The sequence below is a fragment of the Euprymna scolopes genome, chromosome 41 (genome assembly GCF_053919585.1).
Source record: "Euprymna scolopes isolate OS-2025 chromosome 41, ASM5391958v1, whole genome shotgun sequence".
In the NCBI taxonomy this organism is placed as follows: Eukaryota; Metazoa; Mollusca; class Cephalopoda; order Sepiida; family Sepiolidae; genus Euprymna; species Euprymna scolopes.
Genome location: NC_136522.1, coordinates 65888504 through 65907470, shown reverse-complemented (window position 1 = coordinate 65907470; position 18967 = coordinate 65888504). Strand labels below are relative to the sequence as shown.

General features: G+C 29.7%; 1 protein-coding gene and 1 pseudogene across 15 annotated transcripts in view; one reads left to right on the top strand and one right to left on the bottom strand.

The window, feature by feature from the left end:
• Positions 1–18967, bottom strand: part of LOC145266567 (RUN and FYVE domain-containing protein 2-like) — a 328450-nt gene that overhangs the window by 63658 nt on the left and 245825 nt on the right. The gene's annotated exons all lie outside the window — the stretch shown is intronic.
• Positions 10767–10927, top strand: LOC145266767 (U2 spliceosomal RNA; annotated as a pseudogene).

Below are 18967 nucleotides of genomic sequence, written 5' to 3'. Positions count from 1 at the left end.
GAACTTTCAACCTTCAGGAGAATATTAATTACAACTGATTTTTTCAAGTACGCTAACCACTGCGCCACGGGTCTTTGCGGACCATTTTAGTACGAATTTTTAGGAGACTTAAACTTATTTTCATTTCTAGTTGTAAATATCACTATTTATTACAAATTATTATTACTATATATTAATGTGTGTGTATATATATATATATATATATATATGTATGTATGTGTGTTTTATAAGTTTAAAATTTTTGTATCTTTTTCTGACACCTTCATTGTGTTAACTATATTTTCTCATACACTTTTTCTCTTCAAAAACCAGTCATACCATAGGATAGACTACCATCTCACCCATTAGTTTTAAGGATCATTCATCTTTCAGCATTTTCAGACTGGCCTGATAAGGTTAAGCCTTAGGTAAAATTATAGCTGAAATATGTATGCACATATGTAGCCAAAAATGTTTATATAAATAAAAATTATACTGAAATATATAACTCTACTGGGTACTATCAGGTTCAGTAGATTAACTTCTATGAATTTAAAAAAAAAAATGTCACCAGAACTATATAAAAAGTTTGTTTTTTGAATACCATCTTTCTGACCTACTTTTTTCTCTTTTTTTACTTGGGGGGGGGGGGGTCAACACTTATGAAGGCCCAAAGGCCATTGGAGGATAAGGGTTAATGAATGTAAAGTAGTAGTATAATAATCGTTTATGGTATAAATTGGATAGAATTTGATTATTTATGGGGACGGCTCAACAAGAACTTGTTTACATTGGATTTGAAGGCTAGCATGTTGTATTCAACCGGGAAGCAGGCCAGCAGAACAGTGTTCCACAGATGGGCAGTTCTATGAAAGAAGCTTTGTTCATGGAATCTGTGTTTACATTTCGGCACAGTTAGAGAGTAGGAAAAATCGTACATAGTGGTTGTAGCTAATCAAGAGCTTTTTGTGAAAGTTTGGCACCGGGGGAGACTGAAGATTAGAGTTTTATATTCCAATTCTTTAAACTCTGTATTTCGTGTAGTTATTATGGTAATGTAAGTGTGCAAAAGAATTGATTTTTACATTTTTGCTAGTATTTTACGACTTGAAATGGAAGATTAAGCAGAGCACATTTCATGCTTTTTACTACAGAAAGGTTTAAAAAAAAAAAAATTAAAAAAAAAAAAAAAAAAGGATACAGAAACCTGCATTAAGCTATGGCATGTTACAGGGCGGATATGACAGAAATGGTCTGATCGATTCTGAAAAGGACATTTTTCAGTGCTCTGCCTGGTCAAATATCAGTGACAGTAACCAAGTGAAAGTCGTCATTGAACAAGTTTGCGATTTTACAAACCGACAAATCATTTGTCATTTTACACACAGACAAATCACAGACATTTGCAAAGATTTCCAAATCAAGCGTTAGAATTAAATTGCATAAACTCAGTTATGTTTTTAAACCTGATATATGGATTCCTTCTTTCTAAAAAGACAAACTTTTCGGCTAACCCTAAATATATATATATATATATATATATATATATATATATATATATATATAAACACACACACACACACACACACACACGAGGGGCGTGCAATAAGTAATGTCCCTGACCCACTTCCAGTTGTCTGATCTAGCTGAAATTTTGCATGTGCAATGATTTATATCTCTACGGGTTATGTGGCAAATTACAGCTCTGAACTAATTGTGGTTTCTGTTTTACAGGTGTTTGAACTGAGTCAGGTGTGAAATGGTGCCTGTTGAATGTCGAGCAGTGATCCGGTTTTTGTATTTGAAAGGACGCACACCACAGGAGACTTTTGATGAAATGAAAGAAACTTATGGTGATAATGCCCCACCATATAACCTTGTAAAACGCTAGCACCGTGAAGTCTGTGGAAACAGCTCCCACACCTGGTCGCCCCCCCCCCCCGACCGTCAAGTCCGGGCTGCCATTTTGGAAGATCGGCATATTACTATTCACCAAATAGCCCAAGATGTCAAGATTAGTACAGTGTGGAAACTATCAATCATGACCATTTGCATATGCATAAGGTGTCTGCCAGATGGATTCCCAGGTTGCTCACACCATTCCAGAAGCGAGAACGCGTTGAGTGCTCGTGGATAAATTTGGAGATGTGCCAAGAAGATGAGTCAAAGTTTTTCAAAAGACTGATTACACAGGATGAAAGCTGGGTCCAGCACTATGATTCAGCACTTGGACTCACCACCTCCAAAGAAGGCAAGGGTGCAGCTCTCCACTGGCAAGGTCATGCTCACAGTCTTCTGCGACCAGGACGGAGGACGGAGTAGTGATGACAGATTTCCTGGTAAAGGGTACCACAATTACAGGAGCCTATCATCCTTCACTTTTGAGGAAATTAAGGGTTGGTTGGTTGGTTGTTTTTGTTTTACGGCATATCAACCCTCTTTGGGTTATTTAATGCCGAATCCAAAGATTTTGAAGAAAAAAATTTTTTTAATAGAATATATTTGTTGTTTTCACATCAGTTTCTATTTAACCCATAGTTGGGACCCTAACAGGTACTACCACTCCGGATCAGAGTGGACCTGGGAGCAATGGTAATTAAAGGGTGGCTCCACACTCCCCAAAGCCCACAAGCTGGGGCCCTCACCACTGGATATAGTTTAAGGTCATATCCAGGACCCTCATTGAGGGACTTTTACCCTCTGCAGGGGGGCAGTCAGCGTATTCTAATGCCCCACCAGCAGGGCCGGAAATTAAGGGAAGCTATCAAAATCAAGAGGCGGGGCAAGATCACCAAAGGTACCCTCCTCCTGCAGGACAATGCTCTGGTCCACAACTTGCATGTCGCCAGATCAGAAGCACGGGCGTGTGGTTATGAAATCCTCCCCCATACTCCCTACTCTCCTGACCTTGCACGATGGGACTAATAACTGTGCCAAGTTTCGTTGCTCTACTGCTATGGGAAGTGGGTCAGGGGCATTACTTATTGCACACTCCTCGTGTGTGTATATATATATATATATATATATATAGTAATGAAATCAAAAGGATGTAGTGCTTATCTGATATACGCAATGGTAAACTGTAATCTAATATAAATACCAGTATTTATATATAGATAGCTTAATCTCAACCGAATAAAAAAGCTCAATATGCAATAGAGAGTGGAGCTTATTATAATAGAAAGAAAATTAAAACTGTAGGTTGAATTTTGATTGTAAAGTTCAACCTGTAAATGGTTTTTTGGAGTATTCAGTCGAACAATAAATTTTGATTGTAAAGTTCAACCTACAGTATTAATTTTCTTTCTCTTTATATATATATATATCAGGGTAGTTTTTTTTATCCTTATTAGAAGCGTTGACTGATATTTGAATTTTAAAATAAAATACATATTGAATACGTTTGAGGCCAAATTACAACGTGAAATTATTAAAATGAACAAGTTTTCATTTTTAAGAAATATATTTTCAAGTAAAACTCTTTTATATTTTTTCTTTTTTTCATCGCCATGATGTTAAGTTGAAGAAAGTTGAATGAAGAGTGCATGTGATGTTAACTGCGGTGTCATTTTTGTAATGCCGGAAAGTTTGCGCTTGGCCGTGCAATTTGAAAATCAGGGTAGGTTTTTTTTTATTTTTTTTTTTTTTATCTGTGTTAGAAGCGTTGACTGAAATTTGAATTTTAAAATAAAATACGTATTGAATACGTTCGGAACCAAATTATAGATTTGAGAAACTGATCAGCTCAAAACTAGATGCTCTTATAAAGGCAAACCGTCTTCACTGGTTCGGGTATGTTGAAAGAAGCAAGAGGTATATTAGTACTTGCAGAGGCTAAAAAGAAAGCTGTGACGAATGGATACAGTCAATACCCTCAACCGTGATCATTGGAGACCTAGCATAAGGAAAGCCAAACAGCATTAAACCCCATGTCGAAAGGAAGGTAAATGATGAATCCAGAAATATTCATGTATGAAAATGACCATGCATTGCAGAACATGTCTAGAAAAAAATAGGACTAAAAATTGTCGGGGTGATTAAACTGGAAAAGGGAGAAACAAAAACAAGGGACTTGCCACTTTAATGATCAGCCCGAAGAAGGTGAAAAAAGGAAGTGGGCTCGCAAGTCGTACTTTTTATTTGATTGAAACATGTAGCTAAATCAACCAACATATGAATTCTATCACGGATATTGAGCACACTTCATAATATATATCAAGTATATTTATGAATGTATGTGTGTGTGTGTGTGTGTGTAGATATATGAGCAAATTAGAAAATAAACAGATAAAATATTTGGCATTTTGAAATCATGACAAATACATATAAATCCATCACGAGTATATATATATATATATTTGTAGTCATTGACATACAGTCCTGTTTCGTTGTATCACAACTCATCAGTGCTGCTAGACTAGCATCTTTCCCAATCCAAGGATTGAACCTAGAACCGTCGTGTTGACAGTCGGCAGTTCTCCCACTCGACCATTATTTCATGCATCGGCATAAACATCCAGGAACACTAATTCCATGCATTTTAGCCTAACGACTCCTTACAAAAATGAAACCTGGACAATTTTGTGAAGCTTAATTGCCATATATATATTTTCACAACTTGCTATATACACACATGTGTATATGCATATATATATATATAAAAAACATCCTCCTTCAGTCTTTGACAGACTATGGGTGCCTACGCGTGAAATTTTTGTGGCAGGAGGTGCGAAATCTCCAACCGTACCTCTCCTGAGTCGACATTGTTAAATACCAGTGGCAAATGAAGTGTATGTACAGTATGACTGGAAACAAATGCCGAGATAAGCAGAGAGCACATAGAATGCCTAGATTTCACAAATGATCATCTATCTGGTACTAACCAGGCTCAATGTTCTTTAACTTTGGTGATCAGATGAGAACCGGTGTGTCAACGCGATTATGCCGTGTATATATATATATATATATATATATATATGTATATATATATATAACTTACTACATGCATATATATATATGTGTGTGTGTGTGTTTAATATATATATATTTTTTTTTCATAACTTACTATATGTACATATATGTGTGTGCATGTAATATATATATATATATATATATATATATATATAGATAGAGAGAGAGAGAGAGAGAGAGAGAGAAAGATGGAGATAGGATGGATGATGAATCTGGAATGAAAATCCTTTACGCCAAATAACATTTCACAAGCCAAAGATTTTCTGTATTTTTTTTTTTTGTTTATTTTTTTTGCCATCTTTTTCAAAGATTCTCTCGTTTTGGTTAAAAATTTTGCCATGTCAAATTCAAACTTGACAACTACACCACTGACATTTGGAAAGTCAATCACAAGCAGAAGATTACAAGAAAAATATGAAAGAATAATATATATATATATATATATACATATATATATATATATATATATATACACACACACTAGCAGACCTCCTGGCATTGCCCGATTGGCTTAAATATGATATTTTAATTCATGCAGAAATTATATATTTATTATTAGAGACAATTCTCTATCGATTATTATAGTTAACCTAATATATAGTACTGAGATGAAAACTATATATATATATATATATATATATATATATATATGATTTGGGTGCCATAGCTAATATCGAAATCAAAACCTACAATTTTCCACCTTCATTCCTTAGCCTCTGAGTCATGCCCATACGCATAAATTTACCTGTCATCCTTTCTTTAAAGGTGGAATTGGCCAATCGTCAAGAATAAGATTCAAGCAAACAAGCAAGGACAGCTAGATGGTCCACAGTTTTATATTGCATACATTGACAGGCTGTCTGGTATTGCCCAGCCATAAAATACGCTTAAATATGATTTTTAATTTATTATTATATAGCTAATCCTCTATTGATTATTATATTGTACCCAATATATAGTGGTGATTTCAAAAGTTAAAAAAAAAAATGACTCGAGTGCCATCAGCTAAAATCAAAACCAAAACATTACACTCTGAGCCATATGCACACGCATATAAAAAGTTACAAAATAATGTTGTCGAACCTATAAATGTATAGTTCCTATGCATTAGAAGAGCATGTTTAAGTTGATCTACGCCTGTCAAGTTTTAATTTGTTTTTTTCAATTTGGACTCCTTAGCTACTATTTTTACTGGTTAAATACCAAACTGAATTTGCTCTATTGGTTCAAAACCCCTATATATCAAGTCTCGAGTTTGTAGACCAAAACTTGACAAAGGAGTTTGTAAGAAACCGTTCCTCAGACAAACAATGCCACATATATATATATATGTAAAATATAATATAAAGCTGAACGTCTGTGTGTGTCTGGTCACGAATAGGCTCCTATATGGTTGACTATTATAGAAAACTGATCACATATAATGATAGAAGATGTATCGAGGCACAAGAATGGGTATGTTTGATCTGGCATAATGATGATTCATTAAAATTGTGGAGTCTGCATACGTGCCTGGTCCACAAAGTATGGAAATAAAAAATTTAAAAATTAAAAAAAAACAAAAACGTTTACAAGTGTTTTTGATATATATGTACATAATAATACTTTGATAAGTACGTTTTAACTTAAATAGGGATGGTATAATAAAATTGTGGGGTCTGCGTTTGCGCCTGGCCTCCATAGAATGAAAATAGGCACAAACTTTAATAAAGACTTTTCTGCATAAGCATACTTTGATAATTATATTTCAGTTTGAAGAAATATGGTATAATAAAATTATGGGGTGTTCGTTCATGCCTGGCCCCCATAGAATGGAAATATGTTACAAAGTTTAACAAGGTTTTTTAATATAGATCCACAGAATATTGTGATAAGTGTTTCAGTGTGAACAGGTATGGTATAATAAATTATGGGGTTTATCTATTTTATTTTTACTTTCATCATATTTTGCTTTGGTTTTGATACCCCCAAATTCGAAGCTATCTCTTTACAACCCTTCCTTTTCATAACCTATCATACTTTCATAAATCAGAGTCCATTTTCTGTAGGCTGTTTTTGAACCCAGTCAACGACGGGTACTTTTGCTAGTATATATATTTTAAATTTGTCTTTACATAAGCAGTAGTTTGTTGCTACACAGTCATGAGCATGTTTCGGTCTACTAGTATTTATTAACTAGAGACCTTTTCAGGCAACAATCCTTACATTCAAAAGCGGAATTCTAAATGAAGAGCGAAAATTAACTTTCGGCAAAGGAAGGCTTTTTTTTAACCTCGTTATATTTCACTGGTTACCCTACTTTTGAAAAAGAGCAACCTCAAATTATATATATATATATATATCAATGCCTCCATTCAGTCTTGAAAAACAAAGGATACCCCCTGCAGCTGTGGCTAATTGTGAGGCAAGGGTTGCACAATCCCCTACTAGACCTCTCCTGAATCTGCATTGCTTGAGTCCAGTGACAAGAAGTTCAGGACAAGCCAAGTACGTCCAAGGATGGAATACTGCTGCCATATCTTGGCAGAAGCTGCTAAAAACAGCCTATCCTGCCTTGAAAGGGTACAAAATAGACTTCGTGGCTTAGTGGGGGATGCCCTTTTCTCTTCCCTGCAACCTCTCTCCCACAGAAGAGACGTTGCAAGCCTATCTTCGTTTTATCGTTATTTCCATGGCAGGTGCTCGTCTGAACTCTAATCTCTAGTCACCCCTCGCCAATCTTTTACAAAAAACACCGTCTAGCTGAATCCACTGTAATAAACTTTCCCCACTCTTTATCTATGCCTAAATCAAAACATAGATTCCATGAACAAAGCTTCTTTCTTAGAACTGCACGCCTGTGGAACTCTGTTCTGTCTGCCTGCTTCCCTCCTGACTACAACTTGGATGTCTTCAAGTCCAACGTAAACAAATTCCTGATGAACCACCCCCTTAAGTAGACACTCTAAATATCCACACTAACGTACTGTACTTACAATAACCCTTATCCCTGAGTGGCTTCCGGGCCTTGATAAGTGGTGACCACCTTGTAAAAAAAAAAAAAAAAAAGAAAAAAAAGAAAGGACAACTAGAAACAGTGCCAAGATAAGCAGAGAGATCATACAGCACCTGGAAGTCTCAAATGGTCACCCATCTGGTACTGGCCAGGCTCATCATTGCTTAACTTTAGTACTGATTAGTACGTCACTATGTTGAGAGATGAAATTTGGCCAATAATTAGTGCTTGGGACAATATTGAACATTTGATCTTCATGCAAGATAAAGTTTGCTATTGTTTTCCGTGAATGGCTGAATGCCCAATTCCCTGAAAGATGGATGGGTCAAGTGACTCATCAAGTAACCTAAACTTCTTTAATGAAGACAGAAAGAAACAACCAAGTAACCAAAGAAGAGAGAAAAGGGAAATCAATGGAGGTGGAGGTTTGGGATGATAGATAGAAAAAGAAAAGAAATAGACAACCAATGCATGATAGTGATCAGAGTACTTGGAAAAATTCAGTTGAAAAAGTGACCTTCTCCTGAAGGTTCAAGGTTCAATTCTCAGCGTGTGTGACCGAATATGTAATTACAAATTACTTAGGCTGACAGAATGAGAGCGTGCTAACCCCCCTCCCCAGCCCCGTGAAATAAATAAAGGGTTCTGTTCGAAATTCTCTGCAGAGTTATAAGTTTGACAGAAAGATTCCTGAGTTCAAGAAGATACACCTGAAGAAGGTCGGACGTTACATCAAACAAAACATTGTGAAAAAAAAAAAACATTGAGGATGAGAACAGTAGTCTGAAGAATCTAAATAACATGGATACTTATTCCCGCTTTGAACACTTTTAGAGTGGATACCTTTTTTTCTCTTACTAAAACCGATTATTTTTAAACTTTAAAGGGAAGTAATTATGCTACGAGTTATTTCTTTTGACTTCTGCAGAAAATATATATATATCACTTTTTCATTCCAAGTAGCAACATACCTTGTTTGGGAGTGAAAAAGAGTTAAAAAAAAAAAAAAAAAAAAAAAAACTTTTTTTTTTTTTTAGATGAAGAAATGTCTGTGTGTACTTTTTTTCAAAATTTTTTTTATTACATTTTCACCCAAAACAAGGCACATTGTCACTTTGATATAGGGGTTACTATCAGGGAACTAAGCTACAGGGGTACTATGTAGTACTATGAGTACTATGTAGTACTATGAGTTGGGCAGCAAGATATAGATTCACGTTACACTTGAACTTCTGCATGTCAGTACAGTTGGGGAAGCAGGGACCTGGAAGGGAATTCTGAAATCTAGTGGTTCTGGGGAAGAAACTACTGGAGTAGAAAGCTCTCTTACATCCAGAGATCTCTACTGTGTAGGGGTGGGATTTAGTTGCTTGTCGGGTTTGTCGGAAGTATTTACGTCGAGGAGATACAAGTGCTTGCAGTTCGTCGGAGCATTCACCATTAAAATACTTGTAGAATAGGCAGAGGGATGTAACATTTTGTTGATGAGACAGAGGCTGAAGCTTAGATGACAATTCAGGACCTATCAGGTTGGCGACTCTTTTGAACCTTGTCTAGGAGCAAGAGGCTGGTAGCAGATGCACCAGCCCAAATATGACAACAATACTCCATACATGGGCGAATGGTGCCCTTATAGAGGTACAGTATACTTTCGGGCGTTAGTAGCTTTCTAGCACGGTAGAGAGAGCCTACCTTCTTCGCAGCGGTCCTCGCAATGCTCACAATAGAGGACAACCTGGATTTTTCTCTTCTCTAGAAAGGATTTAATTATGTTGAGTATTTGTCAAATGATACCGTATGATCTGATTTTCCTGAGAAGACCTTCATGCCATACCTTGTCAAAAGCCTTAGATATATCTAGAGCTACCGCTCTACCCTCCCCTGCTTTGTCCAGCGAATGGTATATATTCACATTACATTTAAACTTCTGCAGTTTAGTATAGGAAAGCAGGAAACAGGAAGGGAATTCTAACGTCTGGCTTAGAAAATTTATTTCCATTTCTTCATAAAAAAGTCATTTTTTTTCTTTTTACTCCTGAGCGATGTTGGATAGGGAATAAAAAAAAAACTATTTGACTTTAATTTTTAGTCGCGTGCAAGCGACTCTATAAGTCACTCCGTCGGTTGGTCCATCCGTCGGTCGGTCTGTCGGTAACACTTTTGTGCTTTTTGGTTAAGATCAAAGGTCTGTTGTTAATAGATGCTGTTCTTAATTTTTTTAAGCTTTTCTTGGCCTTTTGGCCAAGGTCAAAGTTTTTTTGTTTTTTTTCTCTCTCCCTCCCCCCACCGCCCTCGACACACATAAATTATTGTACCATTTTTATTGTTATCTGTTTTTTTGTTTTTACACGTCAATAAAAAATGCTTTAAAAATTGGGAGTTAAGTAGGACGTCCCCCAGTATGAAAGGGTGAATGTGGTATTATGGTGAAAAAAGATACTAGCTGGGAGAAACTTTTGATTTTGTTTAGTTCTGGAGTGACAAGGATGACCAACGACCCCCACAATCCTCCCTTTTGAGTTGGCCATGTGCATAAGTTTTTTGTTCATTGTTGATTTTCAATGTATTTTTAACATGAATAAAGGATTTAATATCTCAAAGTGTAGTATCTGTTCCGGCAGATACTGCAAGCAAAGACCATATGTGGGGGAAGCCCTACATATAAGACCTTGGTCAATGTAGGGGCAACCCTTCATACCAATTATCACTATCCGGCTCCCCTACTCCCCGGGGAGTTGGTCCCCATTTCCCCTTCACTCCTCGCATAAAAAAAAAAAAACCGGCCTTGTGCCTAATTTGCTCGATGAGGGAGCAAATAAATACCCTTTTCTTGGCCTTTTGGCCAAGATCAAAGTGTAGTATCTGTTCTTACTACATGCTGTACTTGTGTTTGTAACTTTTCCTTGGCCACATAGCTAATATAACGTTTCAAATTCCCTAAATCAAATAATTTTTGTGATACAAAGTGGAGGATCACTTTTCTGTATTAATTTAATGTAAAATGATCACTCACTTTACAACCAGTCAGTCTCAAAGACATTCAAGTCATTCTCCAGATCATTCAAGTTGTTTTTCAAGGATTCCAGTTATTTTTTAAGCATTCAAGTCATTCTTAATGTCATTCAATTCATCCTTAAGTTCATTAAAGTCATTCTAAGTCATTTACTTTTTATTTATTTAAGTCATTTCAGCCCATTTTCGGTCATTTTAGTTTATCTTTAAGAATTTCATGTCAATCCTACATTCACGCATTCATTCATTACAGGAGAGTACACGACTAATAGCTATCGGCTTTGTTAACATTGATTTTAAACTTTGTATAATGACTAAAAATGGGTTAGAATAGAATGGTTTACAATAGAATAGAATAGAATGTATAGAATAGAATGTTTAGAATAGAATGTTTTAGAATAGAATGTTTAGAATAGAATAGAATGTTTAGAATAGAATAGAATGTTTAGAATAGAATGCTTTAGAATAGAATGTTTTAGAATAGAATGTTTTAGAATATAATGTTTAGAATAGAATGTTTAGAATAGAATGTTTTAGAATAGAATGTTTTAGAATAGAATGTTTAGAATAGAATGTTTTAGAATAGAATGTTTTAGAATAGAATGTTTTAGAATAGAATGTTTTAGAATAGAATGTTTTAGAATAGAATGTTTTAGAATAGAATGTTTAGAATATAATGTTTAGAATATAATGTTTAGAATAGAATGTTTTAGAATAGAATGTTTAGAATAGAATGTTTTAGAATAGAATGTTTTAGAATAGAATGTTTTAGAATAGAATGTTTTAGAATAGAATGTTTTAGAATAGAATGTTTTAGAATAGAATGTTTTAGAATAGAATGTTTTAGAATAGAATGTTTTAGAATAGAATGTTTTAGAATAGAATGTTTAGAATAGAATGTTTAGAATAGAATGTTTTAGAATAGAATGTTTTAGAATAGAATGTTTTAGAATAGAATGTTTTAGAATAAAATGTTTTAGAATAGAATGTTTTAGAATAGAATGTTTTAGAATAGAATGTTTTAGAATAGAATGTTTAGAATAGAATGTTTAGAATAGAATGTTTTAGAATAGAATGTTTAGAATAGAATGTTTTAGAATAGAATGTTTAGAATAGAATGTTTAGAATAGAATGTTTAGAATAGAATCTTTTAGAATAGAATGTTTTAGAATAGAATGTTTTAGAATAGAATGTTTTAGAATAGAATGTTTAGAATAGAATGTTTAGAATAGAATGTTTAGAATAGAATGTTTTAGAATAGAATGTTTAGTATAGAATGTTTTAGAATAGAATGTTTAGTATAGAATGTTTAGAATAGAATGTTTTAGAATAGAATGTTTTAGAATAGAATGTTTTAGAATAGAATGTTTTAGAATAGAATGTTTAGAATAGAATAGAATGTTTAGAATAGAATGTTTAGAATAGAATGTTTTAGAATAGAATGTTTTAGAATAGAATGTTTTAGAATAGAATGTTTTAGAATAGAATGTTTTAGAATAGAATGTTTTAGAATAGAATAGAATGTTTAGAATAGAATGTTTAGAATAGAATGTTTTAGAATAGAATGTTTTAGAATAGAATGTTTTAGAATAGAATGTTTTAGAATAGAATAGAATGTTTAGAATAGAATAGAATGTTTAGAATAGAATGTTTAGAATAGAATGTTTTAGAATAGAATGTTTAGAATAGAATGTTTTAGAATAGAATGTTTAGAATAGAATGTTTTAGAATAGAATGTTTTAGAATAGAATGTTTTAGAATAGAATGTTTTAGAATAGAATGTTTAGAATAGAATGTTTAGAATAGAATGTTTAGAATAGAATGTTTTAGAATAGAATGTTTAGAATAGAATGTTTTAGAATAGAATGTTTTAGAATAGAATGTTTTAGAATAGAATGTTTTAGAATAGAATGTTTTAGAATAGAATGTTTTAGAATAGAATGTTTTAGAATAGAATGTTTTAGAATAGAATGTTTTAGAATAGAATGTTTTAGAATAGAATGTTTAGAATAGAATGTTTTAGAATAGAATGTTTAGAATAGAATGTTTAGTATAGAATGTTTTAGAATAGAATGTTTAGTATAGAATGTTTAGAATAGAATGTTTTAGAATAGAATGTTTTAGAATAGAATGTTTAGAATAGAATGTTTAGAATAGAATGTTTAGAATAGAATGTTTTAGAATAGAATGTTTAGAATAGAATGTTTAGAATAGAATGTTTTAGAATAGAATGTTTAGTATAGAATGTTTAGAATAGAATGTTTTAGAATAGAATGTTTAGAATAGAATGTTTTAGAATAGAATGTTTTAGAATAGAATGTTTAGTATAGAATGTTTAGAATAGAATGTTTTAGAATAGAATGTTTTAGAATAGAATGTTTTAGAATAGAATGTTTTAGAATAGAATGTTTTAGAATAGAATGTTTTAGAATAGAATGTTTTAGAATAGAATAGAATGTTTAGAATAGAATGTTTTAGAATAGAATAGAATGTTTAGAATAGAATGTTTAGTATAGAATGTTTAGAATAGAATGTTTTAGAATAGAATGTTTTAGAATAGAATGTTTTAGAATAGAATGTTTTAGAATAGAATGTTTTAGAATAGAATGTTTTAGAATAGAATGTTTTAGAATAGAATAGAATGTTTAGAATAGAATGTTTTAGAATAGAATAGAATGTTTAGTATAGAATGTTTAGAATAGAATGTTTAGTATAGAATGTTTAGAATAGAATGTTTTAGAATAGAATGTTTTAGAATAGAATGTTTTAGAATAGAATGTTTTAGAATAGAATGTTTTAGAATAGAATGTTTTAGAATAGAATGTTTTAGAATAGAATAGAATGTTTAGAATAGAATGTTTTAGAATAGAATAGAATGTTTAGAATAGAATGTTTAGTATAGAATGTTTTAGAATAGAATGTTTAGTATAGAATGTTTTAGAATAGAATGTTTAGTATAGAATGTTTTAGAATAGAATGTTTAGTATAGAATGTTTTAGAATAGAATGTTTAGAATAGAATGTTTAGAATAGAATGTTTAGAATAGAATGTTTTAGAATAGAATGTTTAGTATAGAATGTTTTAGAATAGAATGTTTTAGAATAGAATGTTTTAGAATAGAATGTTTTAGAATAGAATGTTTTAGAATAGAATGTTTTAGAATAGAATGTTTAGAATAGAATGTTTAGAATAGAATGTTTTAGAATAGAATGTTTAGTATAGAATGTTTTAGAATAGAATGTTTAGTATAGAATGTTTAGAATAGAATGTTTTAGAATAGAATGTTTTAGAATAGAATGTTTTAGAATAGAATGTTTTAGAATAGAATGTTTTAGAATAGAATGTTTTAGAATAGAATGTTTTAGAATAGAATGTTTAGAATAGAATAGAATGTTTAGAATAGAATGTTTAGAATAGAATGTTTTAGAATAGAATGTTTTAGAATAGAATGTTTTAGAATAGAATGTTTTAGAATAGAATGTTTTAGAATAGAATGTTTTAGAATAGAATGTTTTAGAATAGAATGTTTTAGAATAGAATAGAATGTTTAGAATAGAATAGAATGTTTAGAATAGAATGTTTAGAATAGAATGTTTAGAATAGAATGTTTTAGAATAGAATGTTTAGAATAGAATGTTTTAGAATAGAATGTTTAGAATAGAATGTTTTAGAATAGAATGTTTTAGAATAGAATGTTTTAGAATAGAATGTTTAGAATAGAATGTTTAGAATAGAATGTTTAGAATAGAATGTTTTAGAATAGAATGTTTAGAATAGAATGTTTTAGAATAGAATGTTTTAGAATAGAATGTTTTAGAATAGAATGTTTTAGAATAGAATGTTTTAGAATAGAATGTTTTAGAATAGAATGTTTTAGAATAGAATGTTTTAGAATAGAATGTTTAGAATAGAATGTTTTAGAATAGAATGTTTAGAATAGAATGTTTAGTATAGAATGTTTTAGAATAGAATGTTTAGTATAGAATGTTTAGAATAGAATGTTTTAGAATAGAATGTTTTAGAATAGAATGTTTTAGAATAGAATGTTTTAGAATAGAATGTTTAGAATAGAATGTTTAGAATAGAATGTTTTAGAATAGAATGTTTAGAATAGAATGTTTAGAATAGAATGTTTTAGAATAGAATGTTTAGTATAGAATGTTTAGAATAGAATGTTTTAGAATAGAATGTTTAGAATAGAATGTTTTAGAATAGAATGTTTTAGAATAGAATGTTTAGTATAGAATGTTTAGAATAGAATGTTTTAGAATAGAATGTTTTAGAATAGAATGTTTTAGAATAGAATGTTTTAGAATAGAATGTTTTAGAATAGAATGTTTTAGAATAGAATGTTTTAGAATAGAATAGAATGTTTAGAATAGAATGTTTTAGAATAGAATAGAATGTTTAGTATAGAATGTTTAGAATAGAATGTTTAGTATAGAATGTTTAGAATAGAATGTTTTAGAATAGAATGTTTTAGAATAGAATGTTTTAGAATAGAATGTTTTAGAATAGAATGTTTTAGAATAGAATGTTTTAGAATAGAATAGAATGTTTAGAATAGAATGTTTTAGAATAGAATAGAATGTTTAGAATAGAATGTTTAGTATAGAATGTTTTAGAATAGAATGTTTAGTATAGAATGTTTTAGAATAGAATGTTTAGTATAGAATGTTTTAGAATAGAATGTTTAGTATAGAATGTTTTAGAATAGAATGTTTTAGAATAGAATGTTTAGAATAGAATGTTTAGAATAGAATGTTTAGAATAGAATGTTTTAGAATAGAATGTTTAGAATAGAATGTTTAGAATAGAATGTTTAGAATAGAATGTTTTAGAATAGAATGTTTTAGAATAGAATGTTTTAGAATAGAATGTTTTAGAATAGAATGTTTTAGAATAGAATGTTTAGAATATAATGTTTAGAATATAATGTTTAGAATAGAATGTTTTAGAATAGAATGTTTAGAATAGAATGTTTTAGAATAGAATGTTTAGAATAGAATGTTTTAGAATAGAATGTTTTAGAGTAGAATGTTTTAGAATAGAATGTTTTAGAATAGAATGTTTTAGAATAGAATGTTTTAGAATAGAATGTTTTAGAATAGAATGTTTTAGAATAGAATGTTTTAGAATAGAATGTTTAGAATAGAATGTTTAGAATAGAATGTTTTAGAATAGAATGTTTTAGAATAGAATGTTTTAGAATAAAATGTTTTAGAATAGAATGTTTTAGAATAGAATGTTTTAGAATAGAATGTTTTAGAATAGAATGTTTAGAATAGAATGTTTAGAATAGAATGTTTAGAATAGAATGTTTTAGAATAGAATGTTTTAGAATAGAATGTTTAGAATAGAATGTTTTAGAATAGAATGTTTTAGAATAGAATGTTTAGAATAGAATGTTTAGAATAGAATGTTTTAGAATAGAATCTTTTAGAATAGAATCTTTTAGAATAGAATGTTTTAGAATAGAATGTTTTAGAATAGAATGTTTAGAATAGAATGTTTAGAATAGAATGTTTAGAATAGAATGTTTTAGAATAGAATGTTTAGTATAGAATGTTTTAGAATAGAATGTTTAGTATAGAATGTTTAGAATAGAATGTTTTAGAATAGAATGTTTTAGAATAGAATGTTTTAGAATAGAATGTTTAGAATAGAATAGAATGTTTAGAATAGAATGTTTAGAATAGAATGTTTTAGAATAGAATGTTTTAGAATAGAATGTTTTAGAATAGAATGTTTTAGAATAGAATGTTTTAGAATAGAATGTTTTAGAATAGAATAGAATGTTTAGAATAGAATGTTTAGAATAGAATGTTTTAGAATAGAATGTTTTAGAATAGAATGTTTTAGAATAGAATGTTTTAGAATAGAATAGAATGTTTAGAATAGAATAGAATGTTTAGAATAGAATGTTTAGAATAGAATGTTTTAGAATAGAATGTTTAGAATAGAATGTTTTAGAATAGAATGTTTAGAATAGAATGTTTAGAATAGAATGTTTTAGAATAGAATGTTTTAGAATAGAATGTTTTAGAATAGAATGTTTTAGAATAGAATGTTTAGAATAGAATGTTTAGAATAGAATGTTTAGAATAGAATGTTTTAGAATAGAATGTTTAGAATAGAATGTTTTAGAATAGAATGTTTTAGAATAGAATGTTTTAGAATAGAATGTTTTAGAATAGAATGTTTTAGAATAGAATGTTTTAGAATAGAATGTTTTAGAATAGAATGTTTTAGAATAGAATGTTTAGAATAGAATGTTTAGAATAGAATGTTTAGAATAGAATGTTTAGTATAGAATGTTTTAGAATAGAATGTTTAGTATAGAATGTTTAGAATAGAATGTTTTAGAATAGAATGTTTTAGAATAGAATGTTTAGAATAGAATGTTTTAGAATAGAATGTTTAGAATAGAATGTTTAGAATAGAATGTTTTAGAATAGAATGTTTAGTATAGAATGTTTAGAATAGAATGTTTTAGAATAGAATGTTTAGAATAGAATGTTTTAGAATAGAATGTTTTAGAATAGAATGTTTAGTATAGAATGTTTAGAATAGAATGTTTTAGAATAGAATGTTTTAGAATAGAATGTTTTAGAATAGAATGTTTTAGAATAGAATGTTTTAGAATAGAATGTTTTAGAATAGAATGTTTTAGAATAGAATAGAATGTTTAGAATAGAATGTTTTAGAATAGAATAGAATGTTTAGTATAGAATGTTTAGAATAGAATGTTTAGAATAGAATGTTTTAGAATAGAATGTTTTAGAATAGAATGTTTTAGAATAGAATGTTTTAGAATAGAATGTTTTAGAATAGAATAGAATGTTTAGAATAGAATGTTTTAGAATAGAATAGAATGTTTAGAATAGAATGTTTAGTATAGAATGTTTTAGAATAGAATGTTTAGTATAGAATGTTTTAGAATAGAATGTTTAGTATAGAATGTTTTAGAATAGAATGTTTAGTATAGAATGTTTTAGAATAGAATGTTTAGAATAGAATGTTTAGAATAGAATGTTTTAGAATAGAATGTTTAGTATAGAATGTTTTAGAATAGAATGTTTTAGAATAGAATCTTTTAGATTAGAATGTTTTAGAATAGAATGTTTTAGAATAGAATGTTTTAGAATAGAATGTTTAGAATAGAATGTTTAGAATAGAATGTTTTAGAATAGAATGTTTAGTATAGAATGTTTTAGAATAGAATGTTTAGTATAGAATGTTTAGAATAGAATGTTTTAGAATAGAATGTTTTAGAATAGAATGTTTTAGAATAGAATGTTTTAGAATAGAATGTTTTAGAATAGAATGTTTAGAATAGAATAGAATGTTTAGAATAGAATGTTTAGAATAGAATGTTTTAGAATAGAATGTTTTAGAATAGAATGTTTTAGAATAGAATGTTTTAGAATAGAATGTTTTAGAATAGAATGTTTTAGAATAGAATGTTTTAGAATAGAATAGAATGTTTAGAATAGAATGTTTAGAATAGAATGTTTTAGAATAGAATGTTTTAGAATAGAATGTTTTAGAATAGAATGTTTTAGAATAGAATGTTTTAGAATAGAATGTTTTAGAATAAAATGTTTTAGAATAGAATGTTTTAGAATAGAATGTTTTAGAATAGAATGTTTTAGAATAGAATGTTTAGAATAGAATGTTTAGAATAGAATGTTTTAGAATAGAATGTTTTAGAATAGAATGTTTAGAATAGAATGTTTTAGAATAGAATGTTTTAGAATAGAATGTTTAGAATAGAATGTTTTAGAATAGAATCTTTTAGAATAGAATGTTTTAGAATAGAATGTTTTAGAATAGAATGTTTTAGAATAGAATGTTTAGAATAGAATGTTTAGAATAGAATGTTTAGAATAGAATGTTTTAGAATAGAATGTTTAGTATAGAATGTTTTAGAATAGAATGTTTAGTATAGAATGTTTAGAATAGAATGTTTTAGAATAGAATGTTTTAGAATAGAATGTTTTAGAATAG